Source organism: Engystomops pustulosus, chromosome 5 (assembly GCF_040894005.1).
Source record: "Engystomops pustulosus chromosome 5, aEngPut4.maternal, whole genome shotgun sequence".
Lineage (NCBI taxonomy): Eukaryota > Metazoa > Chordata > Amphibia > Anura > Leptodactylidae > Engystomops > Engystomops pustulosus.
In genome coordinates this window covers 123,869,770-123,886,136 of record NC_092415.1, presented here as the reverse complement: position 1 = coordinate 123,886,136, position 16,367 = coordinate 123,869,770, and the positions used below count along the sequence as shown (strand labels likewise).

The following is a 16,367-nucleotide window of genomic DNA, read 5'->3' as shown; positions in this document are numbered from 1 at the left end:
TGGGGTACTTTAACCCTAGGTTGTCTGTACGATCCTATAGTATGCCATACTACAGTATGTGGATTTTACTCCTCATTCATTACAATGTGCTGAGGGGAGAGACGATCCATGCGCCGTCATATTTTTGAAGCTGCCGGCGGCGATCAGCGGGAAAACACCCCTGATCGGTGCTGGCTGGTGTTAACAGTAAGCCTTTGTTGCAACATGCAACATCAATCCTCCAGGGTTTGGATAATAACCAATATTTTAGAAATGGAATGAACACCTTTTCAAATTCCACTTCCCCAAGTAAACCATCCTTTGGTATTTGCTTTGGGGGGGAAATTGAGCAGACTACTGGTTTTAAGCATTAACTTGGATGGTATAAGGATAGATAGTAGAGATGAGCGAGCACTAAAATGCTCGGGTACTCGTTATTCGAGACGAACTTTTCCCGATGCTCGAGTGCTCGTCTCGATTAACGAGCCCCATTGAAGTCAATGGGAGACTCGAGCATTTTTCAAGGGGACCAAGGCTCTGCACAGGGAAGCTTAGCCAAACACCTGGGAACCTCAGAAAAGAATGGAAACACCACGGAAATGGACAGCAGGGGCAGCATGCATGGATGCCTCTGAGGCTGCTTAATCGTACCATTATGCCAAAATTATGGGCAACAGCATGGATATGACAGAGTGACCGAATGAGGCTAGATAGCATCTAAAACATGCAATAATTGACCCTGACACTATAGGGGATGGCATGCAGAGGCAGCGGCAGCAGCGGCAGGCTAGAGAGTGTCATGGCGACATACCATAAATGGACTCAGGCTTCACCAAAGGAGGTGAGCAAGAAGCGCTGAAATGATTTCCTATGTGAACAAAAGGTTGACGGTATATTTAGTTGATAACACAGCACGGTGGCGACATAGTGACCAAGTTCCATAACATATCTGGTGAAACACCCGAAAAATGAGCCTGACACAGCTCTTTTGATAAGGGGACGACATGTGGAGGCAGCCATGGAGACGACTTCCATGATTAAGAGCGACAGTATGGGGCATTCATATTGCGCTGCTATGATTGCAACTTCAGGTCTCCAGCATGGCGGCGACAGATGGGCCGAGTTCCACTATGTATCTGGTGAAACACCTGAAAATTCTGCCTGACACAGCTCGTTTGATAAGAGGATGATATGCTGCATATCCTCTCGCGCTCCAGCATCTGGGGTATAGAGAGTTGAAATGAGACATTGGTGGACGCTGTGGAGGATCGTGGAGGCAAAATGGACAGGAAACAGCAGGGGCAGCATGCATGGATGCCTCTGAGGCTGCCTAATCTTGGGATGGAGCTGGCGGTCCACTGCCAGGCGAGCTTTCGCCTGTCCAAGCCCCTGTCTCTCGGCTCCTCCCCACCCAAAATGGGCCTGGGGTCCAGAAGCGTTTACTTTGAAAAAATTATAATTTTCAAAGCAGGCCGGGTCGTTTGAATATTTCACCTAGGAATAATGGAATAGCATAGTGGTTCTATTTTTAATTGTTTTTACGGAAATGGTTCCATGATTAAGAGCGACAGTATGGGGCATCCATATTGCGCTGCTATGATTGCAACTTCAGGTCTCCAGCATGGCGGCGACAGATGGGCCGAGTACCACTATGTATCTGGTGAAACACCTGAAAATTCTGCCTGACACAGCTCGTTTGATAAGGGGACGATGTATGGAGGCAATGAACTAGTAGTAGATTAAAGGTGCTGCAGTTAAAACTATGTTAGTTGGATCTTGGGATGGAGCTGGCGCTCCGCTGCCAGGCGAGCTTTCGCCAATCCAAGCCCCTGTCTCTAGGCTACTCCCCAAACAGCACTTCTAAGAACCTTTTGTATAAGATCAAGTGTAGTAGCGTTCTTATAAGTTTGGGTTATGGCGGGTGAGGGGAATGTAAACAGATGCGCAAGAAGCGCTGAAATAATATCGGTAAATGATAAAAGTTTGCCAGTATATTTTGTGGATTACACAGCAGGGTGGCGACAAAGTTAACAAGTTTGATGTGGAAGCCATGAAAACAACCCAAAATTCTGCCTGACACAGCTCGTTTGATAAGGGGACCATGTATGGAGGCAGTGAACTAGTAGTAGATTAAAGGTGCTGCAGTTAAAACTATGTTAGTTGGATCTTGGGATGGAGCTTTCTCTCCGCTGCCAGGCGAGCTTTCGCCAATCCAAGCCCCTGTCTCTAGGCTACTCCCCAAACAGCACTTCTAAGAACCTTTTGTATAAGATCAAGTGTAGTAGCGTTCTTATAAGTTTGGGTTATGGCGGGTGAGGGGAATGTAAACAGATGCGCAAGAAGTGCTGAAATAATATCGGTAAATGATAAAAGTTTGCCAGTATATTTTGTGGATTACACAGCAGGGTTAACAAAGTAAACAAGTTTGATGTGGAAGCCATGAAAACAACCCAAAATTCTGCCTGACACAGTTCGTTTGATAAGGAGACCATGTATGGAGGCAGCTATATGGACGACTTTTGGAGGCAGCTATGGCGATGACGTGTGGAGGTAGCAATGGAGACAACGTGTGGAGGCAGCTAAAAACACGACATGTGGAGGCTGCTATGGAGACAATTTAATTTGGATAGTGCCTGTATGTGGCAGTCCAAAAAAGTTTTCAAACCAGAGGAGCAGGTAGGTGGTCCTCCAGATAAATTAAATAAATTGAGTGCCTGTATGTGGCGGTCCAAAAAAGTTTTCAAACCAGAGGAGCAGGTAGGTGGTCCTCCAGAAAAATTAAATAGATTGAGTGCCTGTATGTGGCACTCCCAAAAATTGTTTAAAACAGAGGACCGGGTAGGTGGCCCTCCAGAAAAATTAAATACATTTAGTACTATAGCTAGAACCAGTTGGCCCTGGCAAAAAATAGCCAGTTTCCTCTGCTTTAGTGTACAAAGAGAAGGAGAAGAAGGACAATGAGGAGGAGGAGTGCATACATTATTCAGGTTGAGCTTCTTTCACCTGGTGGAGAATGAAAATCCGGAGAAATCCAGGCTTTATTCATTTTGATAAGCGTCAGCCTGTCAGCGCTGTCAGTCGACAGGCGTGTACGCTTATCGGTAATGATGCCACCAGCTGCACTGAAAACCCGCTCGGACAACACGCTAGCGGCAGTTCGTGCCACATGTCCAGCTTTGAAACCCAGTAGTTGTAGGGAGCTGTGTGATCATTTAGGACGATGGTATGGTCAGCTACGTACTCCCTCACCATCTTTCTGTAAAGATCAGCCCTACTCTGCCGAGACTGGGGACAGGTGACAGTGTCTTGCTGGGGTGACATAAAACTGGCAAAGGCCTTGTAAAGCGTACCCCTGCCAGTGCTGGACAAGCTGCCTGCTCGCCTACTCTCCCTTGCTACTTGTCCCGCAGAAGTACGCCCTCTGCCGCTAGCGCTGTCAGAAGGGAAATACTGTTTCAGCTTGTGCACCAGGGCCTGCTGGTATTCATGCATTCTCACACTCCTTTGCTCTCCAGGGATGAGAGTGGAAAGATTTTGCTTGTACCGTGGGTCCAGGAGAGTGAATACCCAGTAATCGGTGCTGGAATAAATTCTTTGAACGCTAGGGTCACGGGATAGGCAGCCTAGCATGAAATCTGCCATATGCGCCAGAGTCCCAACGCGCAAGAATTCACTCCCCTCACTGGCCTGACTCTCCATTTCCTCCTCCAACTCCTCCAACTCCAGGATGGTGAGGCTGATAATGGCGGCATCGCCACTGACCATCTGTGTTGACTCCTCAAAGTTACTCAGCACCTGACAGATATCAGACATCCACGTCCACTCCTCATTGTAGACTTGAGGAAGCTGACTGACCTGACTACCAGTTCTGGTGGAAGTTGACATCTGGCAGTCTACAATCGCTCTGCACTGCTGGTAAACTCTGGATAACATGGTTAATGTTGAATTCCACCTCGTGGGCACGTCGCACAACAGTCGGTGAGCGGGCAGTTGGAGGCGACGATGCGCTGCCCTGAGAGTGGCAGCATCTGTGCTGGACTTCCTGAAATGTGCACAGATGCGGCGCACCTTCGTGAGCAAATCAGACAGATTGGGGTATGTCTTGAGAAACCGCTAAACTATGAGATTTAACACATGGGCAGGCATGGCACATGTGTCAGTCTGCTGAGTTGCAGAGCCGCCACCAGGTTATGGCCGTTGTCACACACAACCATGCCTGGCTTCAGGTTCAGCGGTGCCAGCCACAGATCAGTCTGCGCCATGATGCCCTGTAATAGCTCTTGGGCAGTGTGCCTTTTATCGCCTAGGCTCAGCAGTTTGAGCGCCGCCTGCTGTCGCATAGCGACGGCACTGCTGCTGTGCCTAGAGCTACCGACTGATGGCCCCATGCCCACGGATAGTAATTTGGAGGAGGAGGTGGAGGAGGGGTCGGAGGAGGAGGAGGCATAGTAGGCCTTTGAGACCTGGACCGAGGTAGACCCCGCAATCCTCGGCATCGGCAGTATATGACCAGCCCCAGGGTCAGACTCGGTCCCAGCCTCCACCAAGTTAACCCAATGTGTCGTCAGCAAAATATAGTGGCCCTGCCCGGCACCACTCGTCCACGTGTCTGTGGTCAGGTGGACCTTGTCAGAAACGGCGTTGGTCAGGGCACGGATGATGTTGTCTGACACGTGCTGGTGCAGGGCTGGGACGGCACATCGGGAAAAGTAGTGGCGGCTGGGGTCCGAATACCAAGGGGCGACCGCCACCATGAGGTTTCGAAAGGCCTCGGTCTCTACCAGCCTATAGGACAGCATCTCCAGGCTAAGCAGTTTAGAGATGTGGACGTTGAGGGCTTGGGCGTGTGGGTGGGTTGCACTATACTTCCTTTTGCGCTCCAGCGTCTGGGGTAGGGAGAGCTGAACGCTGGTGGATGCTGTGGATGCTGTGGAGCATCGTGGAGGGGAAGATGGGGTTTTCGCACGGGAGGTGTTTGGGCCGGGGTCCTGGGCAGGGGGCTGACTAGCAGATGACACAGGGGAAGGAGCAGTGCTGTTCCCGGCCTGAGGTGAACGGGCTTGGTGCCATTGAGAGGGGTGTTTAGCATTCATATGCCTGCGCATACTGGTGGTAGTTAAGCTAGTAGTTGTGGAACCCCTGCTGATCCTGGTTCGGCACAGGTTGCACACCACAGTCCGTCGGTCATCCGGTGTTTCTTTAAAGAACCTCCAGACTTCTGAAAATCTAGCCCTCGCCACGGGAGCTTGACTACGGGAAACATTTGGCGCTGATGCACCAGCTCTGGCCCTGCCTCTCCGTCTGGCCCCACCACTGCCTCTTCCAACCTGTTCTGCTATAGGACTCGCCTCGTCTCAGAAGCACTGTGTTCACCCGGCCTATCAACCCAGCTTGGGTCTGTCACCTCATCATCCTCCGATCCCTCAGTCTGCTCCCCCCTCGGACTTCCTGCCCTGACAACAACTTCACCACTGTCTGACAACCGTGTCTCCTCATCATCCGACACCTCTTTACACACTTCTTCCACTACGTCAATAATGTCATCATCACCCACAGACTGCAACCGGTGGAAAACCTGGGCATCGGAAAATAGCTCAGCAGCAACCGGACAAGTGGTTTGTGACTGTGGGAAGGGTCCAGAAAACAGTTCCTCAGAGTATGCCGGTTCAAATGCCAAATTTTGCTGGGAGGGGGCAGACTGGGGGGAACGAGGCTGAGGTGGAGGAGCTGGAGGAGTGCTGATTTCGGTGACATGGGTGGACTGCGTGGAAGACTGACTGGTGGACAAATGGCTAGAAGCATTGTTCGCAATCCACGACATCACCTCTTCGCACTGTTCTGGCCTCAACAGTGCTCTACCACGAGTCCCAGTAACTTGAGACATGATGAACCTAGGGAGTGTAGCTCTGCGGCGTTCCCCTGCTCCCTTATCAGCAGGTGGTGTCTCACCCCGCCCAGGACCACGGCCTCTGACCCCTGCAGTAGTTGGACGCCCACGTCCACGCCCTCGTCCTCTACCCCTAGCCCTCGGGTTAAACGTTTTCCAAATTAAAGTGTAAACTTTAATTTTTTTTTTTTTTTGTGTTTATTTTTTTTTATTTATTTATTTTTTAAACAAAACGATGCTATCCTATTGCTATGGCTAGTTTCTAACCTACACTGACAGCACACAACTGGATTTTGTGCTGTGCCTGATGACTTTGAGTTATAAAAAGAAATAAACGTAAAAAATAAATAAATCAGCAGACTGTGCCTAATTCAAATCAAACCCCTAATAAATTGTCCCACTTTGGTGTTTGAGGTGGATATGTGTGTCACTAAGAGCTAAACACAACGGTCGCAAGTCTCCCAGCAAATTCCTCACAATATGGTACTAGCTGAACTACTAGTGGCAGCAAGCCCAGCCACAAGCAAACAAAAAAAAAGTAAAATATAACGCTATTGTAGGCCTAAGTAAGCCTTTGGGGTTCTCCTATGGCTATTTTCTAGCCTACACTGAAAGCACACTGCTTTGCCAGATTACTTTGAGTTATAAAAAGAAATAAACGTAAAAAAAAAAAAAAATCAGCAGACTGTGCCTAATTCAAATCAAACCCCTAATAAATTGTCCTACTTCGGTGTTTGAGGTGGATATGTGTGTCACTAAGAGCTAAACACAACGGTCGCAAGTCTCCCAGCAAATTCCTCACAATATGTTACTAGCTGCACTACTAATGCCAGCAAGCCCAGCCACAAGCAAACAAAAAAAAAGTAAAATATTACGCTATGGTAGGCCTAAGTAAGCCGTTGGGGTTCTCCTATGGCTATTTTCTAGCCTACACTGAAAGCACACTGCTTTGCCAGATTACTTTCGGTTATAAAAAGAAATAAGCGTAAAAAAAAATAAATCAGCAGACTGTGCCTAATTCAAATCAAACCCCTAATAAATTGTCCCACTTCGGTGTTTGAGGTGGATATGTGTGTCACTAAGAGCTAAACACAACGGTCGCAAGTCTCCCAGCAAATTCCTCACAATATGGTACTAGCTGCACTACTAATGCCAGCAAGCCCAGCCACAAGCAAACAAAAAAAAAGTAAAATATTACGCTATGGTAGGCCTAAGTAAGCCGTTGGGGTTCTCCTATGGCTATTTTCTAGCCTACACTGAAAGCACACTGCTTTGCCAGATTACTTTCGGTTATAAAAAGAAATAAGCGTAAAAAAAAATAAATCAGCAGACTGTGCCTAATTCAAATCAAACCCCTAACAAATTGTCCCACTTCGGTGTTTGAGGTGGATATGTGTGTCACTAAGAGCTAAACACAACGGTCGCAAGTCTCCCAGCAAATTCCTCACAATATGTTACTAGCTGCACTACTAATGCCAGCAAGCCCAGCCACAAGCAAACAAAAAAAAGTTAAATATAACGCTATTGTAGGCCTAAGTAAGCCGTTGGGGTTCTCCTATGGCTATTTTCTAGCCTACACTGAAAGCACACTGCTTTGGCAGATTACTTTGAGTTTTAAAAAGAAATAAATGTAAAAAAAAAATTAATCAGAAGACTGTGCCTAATTCAAATCAAACCCCTAATAAATTGTCCCACTTCGGTGTTTAAGGTGGATATGTGTGTCACTAAGAGCTAAACACAACGGTAGCAAGTCTCCCTGAAAATTACTCACAATATGGTACTAGCTGCACTACTAATGGCAGCAAACCCAGCCACAGGCAAACCAAAAAAAAGTAAAATAAAACGTTATTGTAGCCCTAAGAAGGGCTGTTGGGTTCTTGTAGAATCACTCCTGCCTAACACTATTCTAATAGAACACCCTAACGCTTTCCCTGACCAGCAGCAGCTCTCTCCCTAGCGGCATCCAGACAGAGAATGATGCGAGCAGCGCGGGCAGGGGCTAGTCTATTCCAGGGTCACCTGATCTGGCCAGCCAACCACTGCTATCGACGTGTAAGGGTGCCACGTCATGCTGGGTGGAGTGCAGAGTCTCCTGGCTTGTGACTGGCTCTGTTTCCGGCCGCCAAAAATCACAACGGCGGGAGATGCCATTTTCTTGAGCGGGCAAAGTATTCGTCCGAGCAACGAGCAGTTTCGAATACGCTAATGCTCGAACGAGCATCAAGCACGGACGAGTATGTTCGCTCATCTCTAATAGATAGGTATTTATGTGTCATGTACATTTACATGTATTGTAGTAAACTGATAATGCTGATTATGAAACTTGTTTTGACCCCGGATAACATGCACATTTTTAATTTCCCTCCCCAGGGTGGCAGCACAAACCTACTGATTAATCAGCTTAGGTTTTTAGAACAACTATATCACCTCTATGTGTTGCCAAGCGGCACCAAATTATGACTATTTTTATTTATTGTCAAAAACAATCTTTTTCTGTTGTATAGCCTCTTACCCTTAAACTTGGCACCTTGTGGGGATCAAACTGATCTAATTTTTTTAGATAAGTACCCCCAGGCTATATACTTGTGGCTTTTCTATACTTACTGGTAACTACGACGAGCGCCTGCGCATAAGGAATATATTGCTGCATGCATGCGCTACTTCGCCGGCTCACAAGTCTCGCGCGACTTGTTACCAGTCACATGACCACTTACACATAGTCTTCGCGAGACTTGTGTTAGGTCACATGACCAACTGGCCTTTCTCGCGATGCCACGCGGGTTTGGTGACTGCTATAAAAGTGCAACATCAACATGAGGTATGCTATTGGCCACAAATCCACCCTGGGGAGGGGCACATATGTATATATGGCGGATAGAAGTCTGTTAACACAATATGGACCCCTGAGGAAGTCGCATTCAGCGATGAAACGCGTGGGGTATTTTCGCCCACATTGCTCCTTGTTTACGCTCTGCTTGTTTCAAATATCATGGATGGGTAACTATTAGCTATTCCTTACTTCAGAGTTTGCTCCTGTAGCATCACATGCATATTGTTAAAGGGGAACTGCATTTATTGATTTCAAAGATTATTGTGCATGATTTAGAGTTCCCATTTACTCATTTTGACAGGACAAATAAGACAATACATTTACTGTCTATTGGGGCGATGTAATTTGTATTGATCTATTGTGATTTTTTACATGGGTCAAGGTTGTATGTACTTATGTACTTTTTAGGTGCTTTTAAATGCTTGTTATGTGGTGTCAATATTGAATAAAGATTTGTATATATTTTGGCCTATACACACTTCTCTTGGTCTCCATGCACCCATACCCGGCATGTGACGTAGTATTATCACATGTCGGTAAGGGGTTAAGGGAGGAATGTATCCATCCTAATCTTACATACTAGAGCAGAGGTCCCCAAACTTTTTACATAGGGGGCCGTTCACTGTCCCCCTCAGACCGTTGGATGGCCTGACTAAAGTTTAAAAATAAATAGCGGTACATGTGACCGCATCCATAATACACTGGCACCCCTCTCAATTAATTATTTAATATACTGCACCCCCTTGTGAACAGTATGGCAGTATATGGGGATTTTACTCCTCATTCATTACAATGTGAGTTAAAACGAAGTAGCCTCGGGTCTTCGGAAGACCCGAGGCTACCATGGCGACGGGTCGCCGCTCCCGATGCTGTCACGACAGTTGGCCAAGCCCTCTCCATGCACTGGAACCGGGTTGTGCAGTACTAGTACGGCGCAAGTCGGGAAGGGGTTAAGGGAAGGAGTACTTTATTTGGATCCAGCAACAAATAGATAAGAGCATTTACTTTTTTTTCTGATATTCATTTATGTGGGTTTTATTGCAGCCAAGTAGATCTGAAGGTATTTTATTTGCATAATCTGTATATTGTGTATGGGTACAGACAGGGGCGTAACTAGGAGAGGCTGGGCCCCGTAGCAGATTTCTGCATGGGGCCCCCCTACCCCTTTAAAAAAAATAAAATGTTTATACAATTACACACATTTATACACTGATACATACACACCTTTATATACTTATATACACACATAAAGTTCTACACTTGTATACTCACTCGTATAAGTATACACTTATACATACAAATGTATGCACTCATATACATTTATACACTAATACACAGAGTAAATACAAACTTACACAGTATCTACACGCATACAGTATACACAGTATATACATATAATACATATACAGTACACATACATATAATATAATATATATATATATATATATATATATATACATACATACATACAGTATACAATTACCATATATACACATACATGCAAACACCATATACACACATTCTGCATTTAAATACAGAATATACACACATACAGGAAATACACACACATTCAGTATATACAGCATATACATACACATACGGGAAATACAAATGCATTCAGTATATACAGCATATATATATTTACCACATACAAAAACACACATAAATCATATACACACACATATATATATATACATATATATATATATATATATATATATATATATATATATATATATATACATATATATATATATATTGTGAGACACTGAGGGGGTTAACTGTGGATGGGCGGTATGTTTCCCCTAGGTTTTCCTATTATGCGAGGCCTTAGTGCTGAGGTTGTGTTGTCCAGCAACTTGGACACAGGTAGTGGGAACAGCCCAATCAGTCTGCATAAAGCCGCTCAGCAGAGGTAAGAGTGTTGTCTCTCTGAAAGGAGGCTGGAGAGCACGCAGCCCTGACCTCTGTGCCTGAAACAGCAAAGTATTTTTGTTAGCGGTGAGTTAGAGAATCACTGTATAGTTAGTACCCTGACGGGTAGGATATTATTTGTTTTGATGCCTGAATGTGAAGGCTGTTTTATTTTGTTTCTGCTGCAATAAACGCAGGCGAGACCTGTTTTGGACTGTACTTTGGTGTCACTGTCTTGAACTGTATCCCAGCACCCCGCTACCATGGTCTCTACTGGGCCAAATCTCCCACATATGGTGCTTCGGATTGCGGGCAGTTCAAAAGACACACACCTGAAAGGCTCGCTACATCCTGCAACAGTGCATGGCCTGGGTGAAAGCAGCAGGCAAATTGCAGGATAAAGCCAAGATGGAGGACTTTGTTAAATACCTGCAAGAGGAGGCCAGAGCTAATCGGCAGCAGCAGCAGGCCATGCTCCAGCAGCAGGAGGAGAGGTCCCGCCAGCAGCAGGAAGAGTCCCAGGCTAATCGACAGCTGCAGCAAGCCATGCTCAAGCAGCAGGAGGAGAGGTCCCGCCAGCAGCACGCCATGCTCCAGCAGCAGGAGGAGAGGTCCCGCCAGCAGCAAGCCATGCTCCAGCAACAGCAGGAAGAGTCCCGAGCCATGTTCCAGCTGATGATGGAAAAGTTTTCTGGCTTTATGGCAGCACCGCAGGCGGCGACTACTGAGGGGTCCCATACTGGTTTGCAAGGGTACCTGGATGTCCAGCGTTCCGCACGGGCTGCAGTGCAGAAGGCCTTACAAAAGATGACGGCGACCGACGACGTGGAGGCGTATCTCACTGTGTTCGAGCGAGTAGCTGAGCGAGAGGAGTTACCAGCTGAGCAGTGGGCAGATGTCTTGGCACCGTTCCTGACAGGCGAATCGCAGAAGGCTTACTACAACCTGAGTGAAACGGAGGCCCGTGAGTACCCCCAGCTAAAGGCGGAGATTCTGGCTCATCTTGGGGTCACCATACAAGTTCGTTCCAGCCGGGTCCACCAGTGGGCGTACTCAGAAAAACTACCCCCGCGCTCCCAAATGCATGACCTGATCCATCTCGTCCGGAAGTGGCTACAACCAGAGGAATGCACCCCAGCACAGATGGTCGAGAGAGTGGTTCTTGACAAGTTCACCCGTTCTCTACCCTCTCGGCTCCAGCGATGGGTTAAACAGGCCGGTCCCACAAATGCTGAGGAACTCGTGTCCCTAGTAGAGAGATATTGGGCTACAGAGGATCTTCTACTTACCTCTCCCACACGAAGCAGTGCCAGTGACAAGGCCACTAAACCATCTGGTAAGATTGCTACTGCAGAAAAGGGGAGACAGGTCAGGTTGGGAGGGGGTTCATTGGGGGGCTCGGATACACAGAAACCCAGTGAGGCTCGTGACAGAGGTCATAGCCGTATCCAGTGCTGGCGATACCATGAAATGGGCCATATTGCTGCCAACTGTCCCCTGTCAGTGGAGCCAATGGACTGCAACCAGACCCTGCGAGTGTCACTGTTTGCCCGGCCGGTTCTGGCAGCCGAGTCGGTCATGGATGCAGAACCCCAAGTGTGTATGGTCACAATCGGGGGTCACACGGTGGAAGCCTTACTAGACTCAGGGAGCCTGGTCACCCTGGTGCGAGGAACTTTGGTTGATCCTGGACTGTACAGTGGGCGTAAAGTGGGAGTGTTATGTATACATGGGGACACTCGCGAATATCCCACTGCCGTCATCAACCTACATACACCTTGTGGTACTATCAACCATGAAGTGGGGGTGGTGGGGACCCTGTTTCATGAGGCTATTATCGGCAGAGACTTACCGGTGTTTTGGGACCTCTGGAGACGAAGACCCACCTCAGGTGCTATTGCAGATAATGGACATCAGGTATGTCTGGCCTTGGCCCCTGAACCCTTTGAGGCCAATGTACCCACACCAGCAGTAGGGGTGACCCCATGTGATGAATTCTCTCCCCTAGAGGTCCTAGCTGGTGAGGTCGAGGGCCACGAGGAGGTAGCCGACATGCCGGACCTTGAGATTTCCCGTGAAAATTTTGGGGCTGCACAGCTACAGGACCCTACCTTATATAAAGCATGGGAGAATGTTAAAGTGATAAATGGGGTACTCCAAATACCAGGGGCTGACAAAATATACCCCCGAATGGTGATTGTTGGGGAACTGTTGTACAGGGTTGACCAGGTACGGGGTGAGGAGGTTGAGCAACTTGTAGTACCCCAATCTCACCGTAGGCTGGTGCTAGATTTGGCACATAAACATGTGCTGGGAGGGCACTTAGGTGCTGAGAAGACCCGAGAGAGGATCCTGCAGAGATTTTTCTGGCTCGGGGTGTGGGAGGAGGTAAACCGGTATTGTAGCTCCTGCCCTGAGTGTCAACTTACTGCCCCGGTGTCCCACTTCAGGAGTCCTCTGGTACCGTTACCAATCATAGAGGTGCCGTTTGAACGGATTGCAATGGATTTGGTTGGCCCCATAGTCAAGTCCACAAGGGGGCACCAGTACATCCTGGTTATCCTGGACTACGCTACGCGGTATCCAGAGGCAATACCGTTAAGGAACACCTCCTCCAAAAACATTGCTAGGGAGCTGTTCCAGGTGTTCTCCCGCACAGGCCTCCCCAAGGAAATCTTGACTGACCAGGGAACCCCATTCATGTCTAGAGTAATGAAGGAGATGTGTAAATTACTCCAGGTTAAACAGCTCCGCACTTCTGTATATCATCCTCAGACAGATGGCCTGGTCGAGAGGTTTAACAAGACCTTGAAGGGGATGCTAAAGAGGGTGGTCAGCAAAGATGGGAAGGACTGGGATTGTTTGTTGCCTTATTTGATGTTTGCCATACGTGAAGTTCCCCAGTCCTCCACGGGTTTCTCACCCTTTGAGCTGTTATATGGCCGTTCCCCACGTGGGCTTTTGGATGTAGCCAAGGAGACCTGGGAACAGGAGAGGACCCCCCACCGTAGTGTGATAGAACACGTCTCCCTTATGCAGGACCGCATAGCGGCGGTAATGCCCCTTGTAAAGGAGCATATGACAAGGGCACAAGAGGCCCAGTCTAGGGTCTACAATAGATCAGCCAGACTCAGGACCTTTAACCCAGGCGACAGAGTGCTAGTTCTGGTGCCCACCGTTGAGAGTAAGTTCTTGGCAAAGTGGCAAGGTCCATATGAGGTCATGGAGAAAGTGGGGGAGGTTAACTACAAGGTATCTCAGCCGGGGAGGAGGAAACCCGAACAGATATACCACGTGAACCTCCTAAAGCCATGGAGGGAAAGAGAGTCCCTGATGGCCGTGGGAGTAGAAAAAGCGTCTGTTCCCAAGAAGGTGACACCGGAGGTAGGTGTACCCGATGCCAAGGTGCCTGAAGTACGGATCTCGGAGTCCCTCTTCAGGGCCCAGATACAGGAAGCGAAGGAGTTTGTGCTCCGAAACGTTGATGTGTTCTCTAAGTTACCGGGTCGTACTTCAGTCATCAAGCATGACATCATAACCGAACCCCACATCCGGGTACACCAAAAACCCTACCGGGTCCCTGAAGCGCGCCGGCTAGCCATATCCGAAGAAGTCAGGCAGATGTTAGACCTGGGGGTTATCGAGGAGTCTAAAAGTGACTGGTCGAGTCCTATTGTGTTGATTCCCAAACCTGATGGTTCCCTACGGTTCTGCAATGACTTTAGGAAGTTGAACGTGGTGTCCAAATTTGATTCTTATCCTATGCCCAGAGTTGACGAGTTGATAGAACGACTTGGACAGGCTAGGTTCTTCTCCACCCTTGACCTGACGAAAGGGTATTGGCAGGTACCCCTTACTGACAGGGCCAAAGAGAAGACCGCTTTTGTTACTCCTGATGGGCTTTTTCAGTATGTGGTACTCCCTTTTGGGCTACATGGGGCTCCCGCCACATTCCAGAGGTTAATGGATCTCGTGCTAAAACCTCACCGGAGATATGCCTCGGCCTACCTGGATGACATCATAGTCTATAGTAACGATTGGGAGAGTCATCTAGCCAAGGTACAAGCAGTGGTAGACTCCCTGAGGGCAGCAGGGTTGACAGCGAACCCCCAAAAATGTGCACTTGGCCTGGAAGAGGCCCGTTACCTGGGGTACCGTATTGGGCGAGGTGTCATCAAACCCCAAATAAATAAGGTGGAGGCGATACAGCAGTGGCCACGACCTATGAGCAAGAAGCAAGTGAGGGCTTTCCTAGGCATAGTGGGCTATTATCGCCGATTTATTCCCGATTTTGCGACAATAGCGGCACCCCTGACTGACCTGACCAAGGGTAGCAGGGCAGTGATGGTAAAGTGGAGTGAAGAGGCTGAGGGGGCGTTTCAGCGACTTAAAATTGTTTTGTGCGAGGGACCGGTACTGATCACCCCTAACTTCACCAAGACCTTTATTGTGCAGACTGACGCTTCTGACGTGGGCTTAGGGGCTGTCCTGTCCCAAGTAGTGGAGGGTGAGGAACATCCCGTGACATTCCTGAGCCGCAAGCTCACACCTCCTGAGAAAACCTATAGTATAGTTGAGAGGGAGTGCTTGGCGATTAAATGGGTAGGGCGACAGTTTACACTAGTGACCGATCACTCTCCCCTCACCTGGATGAGTCAGGCCAAAGAGAGGAACGCCAGGGTCACAAGGTGGTTCCTAATGTTGTAGAATTTCAAGTTCACGGTAGAACATCGAGCAGGAAAGCTGCATGGGAATGCCGATGCCCTGTCTCGTACCCACTGTCTGATGGCCAAAAGTGTTCGCCCCCACAGGGTCAAACAGAGGGGGAGGGTATGTGAGACACTGAGGGGGTTAACTGTGGATGGGCGGTATGTTTCCCCTAGGTTTTCCTATTATGCGAGGCCTTAGTGCTGAGGTTGTGTTGTCCAGCACCTTGGACACAGGTGGTGGGAACAGCCCAATCAGTCTGCATAAAGCCGCTCAGCAGAGGTAAGAGTGTTGTCTCTCTGAAAGGAGGCTGGAGAGCACGCAGCCCTGACCTCTGTGCCTGAAACAGCAAAGTATTTTTGTTAGCGGTGAGTTAGAGAATCACTGTATAGTTAGCACCCTGACGGGTAGGATATTATTTGTTTTGATGCCTGAATGTGAAGGCTGTTTTATTTTGTTTCTGCTGCAATAAACGCAGGCGAGACCTGTTTTGGACTGTACTTTGGTGTCACTGTCTTGAACTGCATCCCAGCACCCTGCTACCATGGTCTCTACTGGGCCAAATCTCCCACAATATATATATATATATATATATATATATATATATATATATATATATATATATATATGCACATATATATATATATATATGCACATATATATGCTTATATAAATTTATATTTATAATCAATATAAATGTATCATATCATATCATAATAATATGTGTATAAATACAGTATTTGCATCTATGTGTATATATGCAGTATATACACATATACAGTATATACATATACACATATACACAGTATATCCATATATAAACAGTATATCCATATATAAACAGTATGCACAGTATATACACAGTATATCCATATATACACAGTATATACACAGTATACACAGTATATACACAGTATATACATATATACAGGCAGATAAATACATATGTATATACTTACCTTTTAGGATGTTTGGGTGCACCCTTGAGCACTTAGACATCTCTGTGCTCAACAATTCTATGTCATTTTCGGTTTCCACCACCTCTAGAGC

At 47.4% G+C, this 16,367-nt stretch overlaps 1 protein-coding gene across 16 annotated transcripts in view; it reads left to right on the top strand.

Moving 5' to 3' along the window:
- The window catches only part of LOC140133169 (poly(rC)-binding protein 3-like), a 778,519-nt gene that overhangs the window by 362,536 nt on the left and 399,616 nt on the right, over positions 1-16,367 (top strand). The window lies entirely within an intron of this gene.